The sequence below is a fragment of the Sciurus carolinensis genome, chromosome 10 (genome assembly GCF_902686445.1).
Source record: "Sciurus carolinensis chromosome 10, mSciCar1.2, whole genome shotgun sequence".
NCBI lineage: Eukaryota > Metazoa > Chordata > Mammalia > Rodentia > Sciuridae > Sciurus > Sciurus carolinensis.
Window position 1 is genome coordinate 109,566,515 of NC_062222.1, and position 14,555 is coordinate 109,581,069.

The window sequence follows — 14,555 nt, forward strand, 5'->3', positions numbered from 1 at the left end:
ATCTACCTTGAACCTCTGCTGTGCTTCTCTTCTGTTCTACTTTTTAATCACACCACTTTTCTTTTGTGTTCTGTACAGCTCCACTTTTAACCCAAGCCAATTGCTTCTTCACAGGACAAAATATCTAATCCGCACAATGTTCAAATGCATTTCACAGCCTACAGAATCACTGCCCAGCTAACATATGGAACTTCAGAAACCTGCTTCAGGTACTTAACATGCAAATCTGCTCAGTGCTTTTGTTAGAGGCAAGATTTTAAACATCACCCTGGTTTAAGGGGCAAAGTGAACAAGCTCTAGATTTGAGTTCTACCTGAAAAAGCTGCAGAAGTCCCAGGTTCTGGGTTATTTCCTGTGTCTCAGAACCAAAACCCATTCATCCCACATCTTCCTGACTGCAATTCTGTAGTTCTGCCTGTGCTCTATGGGTCGTCATCTAAGCCACCTTCACATACAATTATGGAGTTAATAGTGAGGTTCCTCGATTCCCTTGAGGGAAGCCTGTTTTGAGTCTCATGACATGTGAACTCCATCCATAACACTTCCAAATGACATTTTCCTACATCACAGGATACAATCTACAAACACAATCTGATACCAGGCTGCTCAAATCCATGGTGTCACCTCTTATGAGTCCCAGCAGGAACAAGCCAACAGCCAGTGAAAAATGGAAAACTTCATAATGAAGGATGAAAATGCTTTTGTGCCTTGAGATCTATAGCAGCTGTATGAACAGTCATGGTACTAAGAATTATTGTCCACGCCCTTATCAGACCATAAACAAGAGGTGAGATCTCTTGCTTAGATCCATCAAGTCCCACGATCTGCTGCTCTGCTGCAGGCTCCCACCAAAACCATCCCCCCAGTCTTTAAAATGAATGTACTCATAGATTAATCTATTCCACAAAAGTGGGATCTTGATGCAAATCCTTCTAAATAAAAGCAGTTGCATTCTCAGGTGTGAATCAGGGAAAGAGCCCTGATTGAAGCAGACTGCAACCCGCCATGGGACAACCCTTCCCATGTACGATGAAGAGCACACCTGCCTTCTCTACTCCTAAACTTTTGGGATGATTGAATGAGATAAAAACACAAAACAACATCAACAACAAAAACACATGAGGGGTCCAGTGGCCCATGCCTGTAACCCCAGTGACTGGGGAAGCTAAGTTAGGAGGGTTGAAAGCTGGAGGCCAGCCTCAGCAATTTAGTGAGGCCCTAAGCAACTTAGTGATACCCTGTCTCTAAATAATAGGGCTGAGGATGTAGCTCAGTGGTAAAGCACCCCTGGGTTCAATCCCTAGTACCAAACAAAACCAAAACCAACAACAAAAAAACTCAAAACCAAGACAAAAAAATAAACAAAACCCTGCAAAAAAAAAAAAAAAAAAAAAAAAAAGGAAAGGAAAAAAAAAGAGAGAAAGAAGTCAGGTATAGTGGTGTGTACCTTTAATCCCAGCCACTTGAGAGGCTGAGGATTCTGAGTTATAGGCCCACCTCAGCAAATTAGCAAGCCCCTGTTTAAACAAACAAACAGGACTGGGGATGCATCAGTGATAAGGTGCCCCGAAGCACAGTGAAACAAAACAAAAACAAAAACAAACGAAAAAGTTTTTTCCCTCTAAATTCTTTCTACCAACCAGCATGCACACAAACATGTGTACAATTTTTGGATATACAGGTACATGCCATACACACAAAACTAGGTTTCAAATTCTGGAGCAATATCTGATATTTGCTTCTTTGCTAATAACATGCCTAGCCTTAAGTCAATCCCCCCAGCCTTAAGTAAGACTCAAATTAAATTCAGTATAAAAGTTAACAGCAGCCTCCGCCCTTCATGGGGCCTCACGCAGGGCTTGTCACTTCACATCTGCACTGCTGCAGCAGCTTCCAAACTGGGCTGGCATCTCCATACAAGGGTTACCTTGTACTCCTGTCTACCAGAAATTGCAGCATAGAATTAATCAAGATGATGGGCTCTGGGGTTCCTTTGGGTTAAAATTCTAACTCTATCCTTTAGCTCAGAGTCTGCAATGACTTTGTCCAAGGCCTATCGCAGTGACTTTTAGAAAAAATCCTGTTGTATCTTTATTTTAAAACAATATTTAAATCACTACTGTCCTTTAATTTTGACATTTTATCTAAAATTCAAGAGAACTGGTGCTTTGTAAGACTTGTGAGAAAAACAAAAGTCAAATAAAAAACACTGGGCCTAACAAAATCTACTTTGTTTTTATTAGAAAACCATAAAGTTGTATTTATTTGTCCAGAACTGTACCTCAAAGTAATTCAAATGTGACAAAGAGATATTTCTAATTATAGAACTATTTCATCTATTAATTTAGGAGGAATAATAGAATTAGAATGCTTCACTTTGAAACACCTACCGAAATAATGCATTACTGGACGATAAAAAAAATCTTTGCAAAATTCAAATATTACAATGAACAGAACCAAGTTCACTCACTGTATGTTTAATAGCACTTTGGTCACAATTTTGGTAGCTCTGAAAATGACTTAAATGATATTTTAGTGATAATCACAGGCTACGGAACAAGATGTGGAAAGCTAAGAAAGGAACCAAGTTTAGGAGAGAATCAAATACATTAAAATAGATCAGGTTTTTGCTTATTTACTTGCAAAAATTTCTATATTTTGAACTAACCACTTTGTCATTGGTCTGGACTTTATGGGTTCTGGTCTAGAATGAGAAGAGTGACTGCAATGTCTTCAAAGTGCCTTCCACCGAACTGAGAAGTAACTTCACTACTACAAGAACTAGAGTCCCTCATTTGATGGCCCTTGTTACCCCTGGGCAGCTCAGTGCTCTGAGGATATTATCAGAATGCTTTAAAAGAATGCTGAATAAACAAAAAATTATACAATCTATCACACACCACCAGCAGCAATCTTATGTAGAACAGTAGGTGGCGCACTAAAACAGGCATTGGAACCCAGTCTCCAGCAGTAGTCGGAGTTTGCCAACCTCAGGGTCTTTAAATCCAGTGGGTTTTAACCAGGCTGACGATGAGGTATTCTGTGATCCACTTTATGTGGGTATCACAGATGAGGAGGCCTCAGTTATGGTTCTGGTTTTTTTTTTTTTCTTACTATTTTCTAGTCACACACATTTACATCTCAGTTACATTCAACTTGCTTAGCAGAAATACAATCTAAATGAAGTAATCCCAGGATAACAAAACTGCATTAAAAAAAAAAAAAAAACTACATTTAAAAAAAAAAAACCCTAAAACTTTTATGATACTGAGGTGCTTAGAAGCAAAAATACCACTGCCAAAAGAATTTCCCACAAATGGAGCAACTACTTATTTTACTGGGAAGGGCCCATAAAACTGAATTTTCCTTAAAAAAAAAAAAAAAAGAAGAAAAGAAAACACAGAAAAGCATTTATTTCCCTTCAGACTCTTCATTTCTGACTTTTCAGATGTCAAAAAGGGTCAGATCTGTCAAAATGCAAAACTGTGATTATGAGTTAAAAACTTGGTGAATCACTGATATGAATTTCAGGAGCAACATGGCTCTGCTTCAGAGTCAAGGCATCCCCACGGGGCCCCCCGGATGCCGGCTTCCTGAGAGGGGAGGCACGAGCTGTGGGGCTCAGAAACACAAGGTCCCTATTGGAAGGCTGGTTCTGAGGTTACCAAGCCTCCTCTGCAGGGAGCTTGTCTAGAGCGTTTTATTACAGAAACAGCCTTACCAATGAGAGCCCCTTGCTCAGAAGGTGGGGTGTGAGGGAAGCTGCCCCCCCACGCCCTTTCTGGGGGATGGAGCAAGACTTGCCTGACATCCTCCCTTCTTATTCCTGTTCTGCGTCCTTATTTCTTTTCTCAGATACTCAAAGGGTTCCAGCATTATCTCCGCCCCCAGTCTGACCTAAGGCTCCCCATTAACCTGCTCCCCTCAAAGCATACCTTGATTCCTAGCTGACCTCCACCAGGTGTAGAGATCAGTACCATTAAACCCTCTCTAAGTACCCTCTTCACTCTCCGCAGCGTTTGGAATTAAAAGGAAGAAGACCGTGACCTTCCCCCACCCTTTACTCCCCAGAGGAGCAGAGGGGGAGCCGGGGTGAGCCTGTGGGCAGGCGCACCCGTGTATGCGTGTGTGTCCCTCTCTCTCCCCCTCTCAACCAGGACTGCCAGGCAGGCAAGTGGAAGTCCTTGCAGCGAAACTTCCTTTCCCACCTAACTTCTCTTTTCACTTCTTTAACCCAACTCTTGGAAAGCTGCCGATGGGCTGAATAATATTTAATGGCAGCTGCCCTGGCCAAAAATACAAGGGGACAGATGACACATGTGAGCAGGCATAAGCTGGAAGGTTCTTTGAGAAGAGGGAAATGCTGGCACCTACCTGGAAAGGCGTCCCGTTCTCATACCACCCAAGGATTTCCACCTACCTCGGTCTTCTATTGTTGAAAGGAAAAGAATTCCACGGAATATTTCCAAATCTTTGCCCCTCATAAATTAGTTATTTTGCATTAATGTGTTTTAGAAATGGGAGAGAAGTTAATTATTTTGTTTCAGATGAAATATAATGATCCAGTGAGCAAACAATCCGCCCTCTCTCCTCTCTCTGCGAACAAGCCACCCAATTTTACTTTCCTGCCTCCACCCATCTGCTCCACCCCATGGAGAATTGCCAAGGCAAGTCCAACTTGTCCAAACAGGACATGGCTTCAGATAAGATTCTGCCCACACCCTGTACTTCGGAAAGACCAAGTGAAGCAATTGATTTTGCATGTAAATAAGGACAGGTGCAAAGGTAACAAGCTAGCAAAATCCCAACACATTTATTTCCAGGCTGGGGCTCAGCAGAGCAGGGGTGGGTGTGGGGAAACCCAAAGCCATACTCCCCTTTAGAGAAACTCCCAAGTTCAAGGGCACCTGGTTAGAAGGCCACACCCTTCTCAAAAGAAATTTTAGCAAACACAAATGATTTTCCCTACTAGGGTTACACACTTGTTTTCCTTCTTTATGTTCTCTGACGATTTTGTGCTTCAGTTTTAAGGGCAGGCAATTGAAGATAAACTGAAAAATACCCACAATGTCTAATCCTGCTGTGCACATAGCTCCCAAGCCTCGCCTAAGCCCTCACAGTCCTCCTCTGTGCAGCATTATATAATCAAATCCAGAAGGGCTGTGTGAGGCCACATGGCCTCTCATCTGCCTCTGCTCGGTGCCCTCCCTATCACTGGAGACCCACCCCACTCCACCCTGCAGGGCCTCCACCCATGCAGCCCCACCCTGGAGGGAGTGGGAGGCTGGGAGGGACGGCTGGCTCCGGGCAGCAGCCAGTTCCTGGAAATTCCAGCCTGAACAAGGATGGCTGGAGCCTCCACAGAACCAGAAAGCAAGTCAGGGAGGTGGCAATTCCCACTGCTCCTGAGAAGCCTCCACTGCAGTTTATCTCAGAGAACCACAGGACCTTTGGATACAAAACCTCCAGCTAACACTGCCCTGTCCCTCCAAAAGTAAACAAAAAGAAACAGAAAAGCATTTGGAACCACGGCTATTCACCAGGGCCCAAACCCAAATCTTCCTCCTCCCTGCTCCTGCTCCACAAGGCTGCCCCTGACCCTCCCATTTGCCCGATTTTCTGTCATTCACCATGGAAACCTAAGGTCATCAGGGAAGCCTCCCTCACCCCCTCTTTCCATCTCCAGTCCAGCCCTCAGGGCCAGGCCCCAGAGCCTCACGCCCCTGTCCTTGAGAACTTTTTGCCCCAGTAAGGCAGCCCACTCCCTTGCCACCTCCGGATTCCAGTTCTTTTTAAAACCTGGTCCTTCCCAAGCTTACGCGCCCTCCTCCAAGGGGACCCCAGGGCTACGGGGTGGGTTCAGGCACTTGGTCCCCCCATTCCAACTGCTTACCCCCCACCCCCGCTCCAACAAGTGCCCCTCATGCTGGCCCCCTTGCCTCCCCCTCCCTGCCCCAGGCCTTTGTTCATTTTTGGCCCTGATGCTGGGCAACCAGCGCGGAATGCCCCCCTCCCCTTCCGGCTTATCTAAATCCTCCTAATTCTTCAAAGACCGGCTCAAGGCCCTCCCCACCCGGTGCAGCCAGCTGAGGGCTCCCTGGTAGATGCCAAGCCACCTCTTCTTACCTAGATTTGCCTTTTATTTCCTCAAAGGCACGTACAGTACCACCAGCAGGACTGGGAACACCTGGAGGCCAGCAGATGCCTCGACCTTCCTCAGAGGACTCCCTCTCCACTCCCCAAAGGAGACCTGGCTGGCTCAGGAACTGTTCAGGAATGCCATGTTGGTTCTTGGGTCAGGCCCAAGGTGCTAACAGAAGAAACAGCCTGAGCAGGGGTCCTGCACCAACAGGAAACCTAGTGAACCACACTTCCTTCAGGAAACTCACTGTTCCTAACTTTAACCTCCCCTCCCCTCACCTGGCACAGTCTGCCCGAGTCCTTCCTGGTATCATTCTCAAAGAACTTTTTATAACCCACCCAGTGAGGTCTTCCAAAAGTCCAGTGTCAAGGTCTTTACTCTTTTTAAAATCTAAAACAGAAGACAGTAGAAAGGAGGAGGAGGCAGTGAAGGCAGGGGAAAGGTGTGCAGTGGGGCAAACCCTGGGATTTTTAAAAAAAGGCACTTCCATTAACCAAGAAACACAGAGCTAAGTCACCCTCTTCTGCGGGTCGTCACCAGCTTCAAGACGGGTAATCGCAGGTGTTGTTCCTTTTCACACTATGTCACTTAATGCCCATGAGGGGTATACTGCCTTCTCCTTGGATGAGAACACCGAAACAGAAGTCAATTAACTTCCCAAGACCACACAACTGCCAAGCTGGAGAAACAGGATTTGAACCTAAGGTCACCATCCAACTTTGAGGCTGGTGGCCTTGGCACTCCACTCTATCACCTCACCCGGCAGAGAGCAACTACACTGTGAACAGTAAGGATGGTGATTTCTGCTATCCGATGGTCCCTGGGGATTAGGGACAGAGGACAGTCTTACAGTAGCCAACAGCCATGATTTCAACCACTCCCAACTGGCCCCAGCTGCCACCCTCTCTCCTTGAGAGAGCACATTCAGATGCTTGGACGCAAGATCAAAAGACACATTTTGAAGGCCCCAAATTAGGCTATTATTCTTCCTAGCCAATGCACCTGCAATTGGTCCATAAAACTGCAGAGAAAAATTGGCAGCTTTACCCAAGTAAATACGGAAATCCTCATAATAACTGTACAAAGGTGGAAGGGTCAGGTCCTCATCCCCATTTTAGAAATGAGGAAATGGAGGAACAGAGGTGAAATGACTCGCCCAAATTCACAGTGCTGGTTGGAGCTGCAGCCAAGTAGAGAAGTGTGCCTGCCTGCGGACTGGGGCTCTTTCTGTTCTGCTTCGCAGCCCGTGTGGTGGGACCCAGTTTTAGGTGAGATCGCCTCCTCCTGAGGTCACTCCACAGAATGCAGGGTGTGGGTGTGCACACGGTCTATGTTAAGCAGTGCCATGGGAGGTTCCTACCAGCAATTAAGATTTCAAAATGCCTTTTCAGGTTAGATCACGGCAGACCTACTCCATCCTGTGGCATAACTTAGAAAAATGATTGCACATAATTTGAGATCAGCACTAATGAGTAGGTGCTCAATAAATTCTTGTGAGATGAATAAATGAATGGATGTCAAACTACACTTCTCACATGCTAGGATGAAGTGAAGGGCAAGGGCCCTGGAATGATTGCACGGCTGGTGTTCCACATGGAAAACTGGTCCAGGGGCCAAAATCAGCCCAAAACATCGCCTTCCCAAGATGTGAAGTAGACGTGAAAACTTCAGAAGCTTAGGAAACGGAGAAAAACTCCCTTGTTTGGAGAACTATGCAGAATAGGTACTTGATCTTACTAATGAAAATAGTTTGAGGTCCAAAGTTTCAGAAGGTCCCAGAGTATGAGATTCGAGAACAGATAAATGAGTAGATTCCAGTGATTAGACTCAAGGAACAGTAGTAACAAAAAGAATGGCACATCGGCCAACTGAGAAAAACCTTCACTGGATTCACAGGTCGCTCTCCAGGGTAGAACCAACTGACCTCAATACCCAATCCATTGCTGCTATTTAGATTTAGCCAAACTCCACCTATCTGGGTTGAGGATAGCTCAATCACCCCTGGTGGGATCCTCAAACCTTCTGGAGACTGGAAACCACCACTAGTATGTCCCAGACTAAGTGAGGCTCTTCAAAAAGGTCTCCTGGAAAAAGGACCGCCTTAGGGGGCACCCTTTCCTGAAAATCAAGTTGTAAGAGCTGGACCCAGAGGTCATACCAAACACATAGGCTGAAGGGCCACACAATTTGGTGATCTCTTTCACCAGCCCCACTTAATTAGCTGGTGGAAATGATAATGTATTCAGCCCACCAACATAATGGAACGAATTTAAAAAATCTCCAGGAACCTGTTTTGCTTAAATAATTTCACTTTAAACATTCTGGACAAGGGACACAAAACATAATTTCTTTAGAGATAGTTACATTTCTGTACTGACAGGCCAGTTGAACATCAGTACAGGCCAGTTGAATGGTAGATATACCTAACTTTTTTTTTTTTTTTTTTTCTTGGCTTGGGAGAAAACACCTCTAATTCTGTTCAGAAACTGTCTACAGCACTGTGTGTCTTTTATTACTACTAAAGTTCAAGGAAGGAGAGTTTGGGATGGGGGAGCAGGGCTACCTCCTTTAGACAATGCCCTCCCTTATCAGGGCAGACTGCTGTCTGGTTTCCTGTCTCAAGCTCCAGTGCGACTGCTTAAGATGAGAAGCAGGGCCTGGGTCTAAGAAAGGGGCAGGCCAGGCCAGGCTTGAAAATAAGAATGCTAAAGACCATAATAATCCTTTCCCAAGTCACTCCAAGAGGCACCTCGACTAGAATAGCATATATTAGCAAACCAGGTATCAATTGTTTTAAGACTCTACAGAATTTTTTAAAGAAACTTAAAACCAATGACAAATGAAGCACTTCAGAAAGAAACTCCATTTCCAGAAGAATGTCATTCCTAGTATTTAAAGGATGAGGTTGCTTATATTTATTTATTTTTCTTAAATACAACTGGGTGTGAAAATAGAGCAAGAAATACTGTCTGTGAAAGCTGCTACTATACAGCAAAAATGTGGATTCAGAAATATTAAGAAAGGCGAGTACTAAAAGGCAGGATGGAGAAATGGGAATGGAATTAAATTAAGAATGATGATTTATATTATTAAGAGAAAAAATTCATATTCTTGTTTTTTTTTTTAAGAATAGTAGTTATTAGAGAATAATTTCCTTCAACTATTTGGCACAGCATTTAAAAGTTGGCAAAGATTTTCCTGATTATGCCCCTACTCATTCCTATTAATTCCTATTAATTATGCCCCTCTCCATACCAAAGAGGAAAGAATAACCTGGGTAAAGCCACATTAACATTCTGCATACCAAGTCTACTTGGATGGTTAACAACTTTGGAACTAAAACCAAAAACTTGCTTCAGTTTGGGTTATTTCCGAATTTCATTTTAAAGACCTCTTGTTCTACAAGTCAGTCTAATATTTCAAGTCATTTTTCCTAAGGGAGAAAGGGAAAAAAAATCTCACTGGGACACTCTACAACTCCCATCAATTTTCAAGGAAGGCCACCAGTAGCCAACTATTTGATACCAGTAACTTAAACATCAACATATTTTATATTTTCCTTTTATACATGAAAGAATATGATGGGATGTGATATTTAAAGCCAAAGTCCTATTATCAACAACATCTGAGAGTACCAGGCCTGATCTGCTGCTTTGGCAACTCTTGGTATTGATTCCATTAGAGGACACTGTAGATCTATCCTTTAGATTTTTAAAGAAAAATCCCAAAATGAGTGTTAAAAAAGATACTTTCGAAGAGTTTTCTTTTCCAACCATTTCTTTAAAACTTAGTTTTTGAACATGCAAGAGAAAAAATAATGTGTTAGGGTAGGTTTTAAATGGTTAACTCAGAAATTCACAACTCAACAACTGAAAGAATATTTTAAAAAATGGAATTCTGAAAACATTTGTCACTGAGAAAAGAACAAGAGCATTCTTCTGTTTTCAAAATATATTAAATATATATTTAGATTAAAATAGATTAAAATTTTCCAAACTATCATTAAATGAATTTCTTATTGCTGGTTCACCTTTTCCTTGAGCTTTCTATTCTTAAAATGGTTTAGAAGTCAGATCTAGAATACAGTAAAATCTTTGTCCTTCAAAACTTATCCTGGTATTTTAATCTCTCTTCTTAAAAAGCAATAATCCTGGAATTTTTCTCAATATATGTTTTGGTTGATATTTTTTTCCCAAAGATTCTCCTTCAAAACATGAGCATGACTTAACTTAGCCCAGGTTGCCAGGACTGCTTAAATTCTCCATTCACTCACCACAGCCTGCCTTGGGCTGCAAGTGTTCATGTTAACAAAAGTGGGCCACATCTTCCAGATAATGCAAGGTCTTCTCAGCATTAAGGTGTTAATCCTGATCCAAAATTGACAGCTTCAGGGCAAAATGCCTATCTTAGAACAAACACCCTGCCCATCTTCACAGGAGAATTATAAACACAAATGAGAACACTCTCCTTAGGATTTCTTTGCCAATATGCACACAAATTTCTTCAAATCACAATCTGGCTATGAAAAATTCAAAAAGGTAAAAGTATTGATTCACCCATATAAACACAGTGGAGCGAGGGTGTATGTAAAAAAGGTTAACTGACTTCTCATTATGACCTAACACATGCATCTTGAGCAATCTCAAGTGTGTAGAGACATGATAACTCCCGGGAGGGGATGCTGAGTTTAGGGGCAGGGACCACGGCCTGGTCTAGGCTACTGATCTACCAGAAAACAGCCTGAAACAGGAAAGAGCACACATATGCCACTTGGAATGTATGACGCAAACCCCAGCCTTGAAACAAAGAACAGGAAACAGCTCTGCTGGCTGTGCTGGAGAGAAAGCACAGAGAAACATTTAGCCGGCCCTCCCTGACCCTATATTCATGAGCAGCTGGAGTTTTTTAAGACAACAACAGGGGGGTGGAGGTGTTTGTTCTATGGGTGTGAATAATAACACCAGCTTTATACTGGGGACCTGCCCTATTTACAAATAGGAGCTGCCACATATAGTAAACATCCTAAGTGCACACGTGATTTTATCATAGGCAAGCTGCAGAGTCCTTCCAAATTAACACCAGCCTCCCTTCTGATTTCTTTTGTCTCTTTCTGCTCCATCCCAATAGCTAATCCCTAGCCCTAACCAAATTGGGGGGTTGGGGTAATGATGATCATTCAGTCTCATGTCATCAAGAGGAAAATCAAGATATAGCCCTCCTGTTAAGAATTCAGATTACAACTGGTTTACCCCACACAACTGAAATTGGGCCAGTTTTCAGCCTCCCCTTAGTCACAGAACTAAATTCTAAGACACAGACTGTGGGCCACTGAGAGTCACCCAAAATTTTCACTGTCTTTTCAAATGCAGTTACAGACATAGTTGAAGAGATGTTCATCTGTTCTACATGTTCAAACATCTACAGAAATTTGCCTTTTGCGATGTGATTCTGTCCCTGACATTTCATTAATCCAAAATTGTTATGCAGTCTGCAGACTAGAGTACCAATTTTTACTAGATACCTTAAAATGTCTGTTTTCCTTTCAGGGTTTTTAAGATAACAAAGTGTATTTATAGTCCCATTCCCATTATTTCTCTTCGTGTTGTTAGCCAGGACGAATTAACTCAGGTTTCCATCCTCAAAGACTTGAGGATTGGTGTGTAGTCATAACTACAGGTTAAAAGGGGGTAGGGGTTGGGGGAGGGTCACTGTGCCCCTAGCAACAAGATGGGATTTTAATTTAGAAACTTTGCAGTGAAGAAAACAATAGCTTTCTCCAAAGCTATGTTGTTGTTTTATATCTGACAAGGTTTTGTGGTCTAAGCAGCTGCTTTTCTTTGTTATTCTCACAATGCAAGTCTTAGAACTTGCATTCTCCTTCATGCAAGGCCAAATGTTCTTCATAGTGTATCTTCACTGAACTTACCCAATAGTACACGAGGCTCTTTTCTTCCCATAGTTCTGCAGCAAACCCCACTGACTATAGAAATTGAGAAATCAGTTTCTCTAGGGAGTTTAAATTAATCAAACATCTTATTCCGGGTTTCTATTAACAGCCTAAGGTTAACTACATACATACTTCATGTTTCAAGCCAAGGAAATAACTTGAGGACTCTTTCTTTAAACAATACCACTAACTTGCAAAATTCTGGAAATGCTAATGCTACCAGATTTTTTTCTCTTCTAAAAACAAGACTTCCCTAGGGTGAGGCAGATCATCATCCAGATGGAATTCTCTTACAAACATGTTCCTCAAATTCATACGTAGGAAAGGACGGCGTAAAATTGCTGTGTGAAAAACCTGTAACGAACAACTGACTTATGCCCCACTTGATTTTGCTTAATAATTCCATACTAAACATAAATGAAATCAGAATACCACTTCATACTTTTCCCCATACACCAGACTCCTGTGAGAATACAATCAATATATTTAAGGTGTCTTGGGTGATATTAATGGGAAAAAATTTTTGAGTTAATAAAAATTCCGTGATTCAGTGCAAAATGTTTATTTTTGTAAAATGCAAGTAAGGTGGGTAATTTCCAACTTCCATTTAACTCAATTATTAAAAAATAAGTCTCGGATTCTTCATCTAGGATCACTGTATATTGCTGTAAATTTTAAAGCAGTAAAGTGTTTCTCCCTGTTATCTGCCGAAGAAATGGATATAACAATTCCAGGTCTTATCTGCTATCTGCAAGACAGCCCTCTGAAATGTTAGGTAGGTCCCAAGGATCCAGGTGCAGGGATCAGTCCCTGGTCCCCACCAGGCTCTCGAGTCCCTAACGCTGCAGGCGGTCGCCTAGGGCGCTCTCCGCCTCCGGCCACGCTGCAATCCTTGCTCCAGGCACTGCGGCAGGTTCTCTCCGTGCCCCCAGGAGGACTCCAAACCCGGTCGGCTCTCTTCCCCTGCCCGGGGAGCCAGGAACTCTGGCAGCTCCTGGGTTCCGGGACCGAATGGGATGCTCCTCCAGACCCAACTGCCCCAAGTTTCTTCCCAGAGGGGCCAGAAGCTGCTCCAAGTTTGCTCTGCAGGACGAGTGGCTGCGCGCCGGGTCCGGGGCGGGGGGGCTGGGGGCGCGGGTGGAGGGCGGGGAGGGAAGGACGCGGAGCCCGGGTGTGTGCTGGGGGTGGGGGGGACAGGAGGGGGAGGAGCAGGAACGCGCGGCCCCGGAGCTACCTTTCTCCTTACAACGCTGCCACACGCGGAGAGCACTGGGGTTTCTGGGGCTTTGGAGGGAACCGCGAGCGAGCGGGCGGGCGGAGGTCGGGGGACCACACAGGTGAGCCCCGGCCCGCGCCCTCCCCGTGGCCGCCGCGGGCACTGCGGGCCTCGCTCCCCCGCACCCAGGATCTGCACGGTGTCTCCCCAATCCCACACTTTTGGCCGCCAACCTGGGGCCCCCCTCCCCCTCGCTTCCCTCCGCCCCCACTCCCGGCTGCTAGGAGCAGCCGTACTTTCCCAAGCCCACAGGCAGCCCCCGCTGCACCCCAATCCATTCCCTGCGCCCCCCTCCATGAGAAAAAAATGAAACCAGACAAGGCGAAAGGGGGGTCGCAGGAGCCGGGGCAAGGAGCAAAGGTGAGGACGAGGGGACTTACTTTGCGAGGCGCGGTGCTGAACGCTGACGGTGGGAAATAAAGGCCCAGATCCCGCTGCCTGGAGCCCCGCGAGTGCTGTAATGTCAGCGGTCCAGTCCGAGCGGCGCTGGCGGCTGCGGCCGCAGGGGACAGGGACCGGGACGGGCGCGCGTGCGGCGCGGCGCGGTTCGGCTCGGCTCGGCTGGCGCTCGCGTTGCGCTCCGGCTCGGCCCCGGCTCCGCGCGGCTCCGCTCCTGGCTCCCCTCTGGCTCCTGGCACCAACTCTGGGCAGTCACATGACGCCGGCGCCACTCGCTCTGCGAGCCTCCCGGGGCTGGCGGGGTAAGTAGAGGCTGGGACCCGGGGTGGGAGGGTCAGGGAGGGGAGAGGGAGCCGCCGCGGCCGCCCGGGCTGGGCGGGTCCCCACCCACTTGGGTGGAGGCAGCCGCCGGAGGGGTCGGCCGAGTCACTCGCGCAAACACGCACCCCGCCCTGCGCCCTTCCCCCGCCACCCCCGCCTCCCGCGCCGCCTCCGCCCCGCCCCGCCCAGTCACCCGGGGACGGCCTGACAGACACTCATTATTCCCCGGAGCGGGCGCCGCCCCGCCGGCCGAACCTGTCCCGCGAGGCGCGGCGCGGCCGTGGGGCTGGGCGTGCGCGGCGCGGCCCCCGCCCCGGCCCTCCGCCCTCGGCCCCCGCCCGGCCTGGCGCGCCCAGCCCCGCGCCCCGGCCGAGTCCCGCCCGCGCCCCCTCCCCGCGCCCTCCGCCCCGGAGCCCGCGCCCCGCCCGCCTGGCCCCGCCACCGCGCCGCCGCCCGAGCCCGGGGGGAAG

At 46.2% G+C, this 14,555-nt stretch overlaps 1 protein-coding gene across 5 annotated transcripts in view; it reads right to left on the minus strand.

Annotated features, from left to right (window-relative positions):
- Positions 1-14,203, minus strand: part of Klf3 (KLF transcription factor 3) — a 30,830-nt gene extending 16,627 nt beyond the window's left edge. The window contains exon 1 of one of the 5 annotated variants that reach the window (XM_047566385.1): positions 13,746-14,203. The gene's annotated coding sequence lies outside the window, so the exon portion shown is untranslated. Of the gene's footprint in view, positions 1-4,420; positions 4,581-13,745 lie in introns of those variants that run through there. The other 4 variants (XM_047566386.1, XM_047566383.1, XM_047566382.1 and 1 more) reach the window with 4 other exon arrangements.
- Positions 14,204-14,555: the final 352 nt, after the last annotated feature.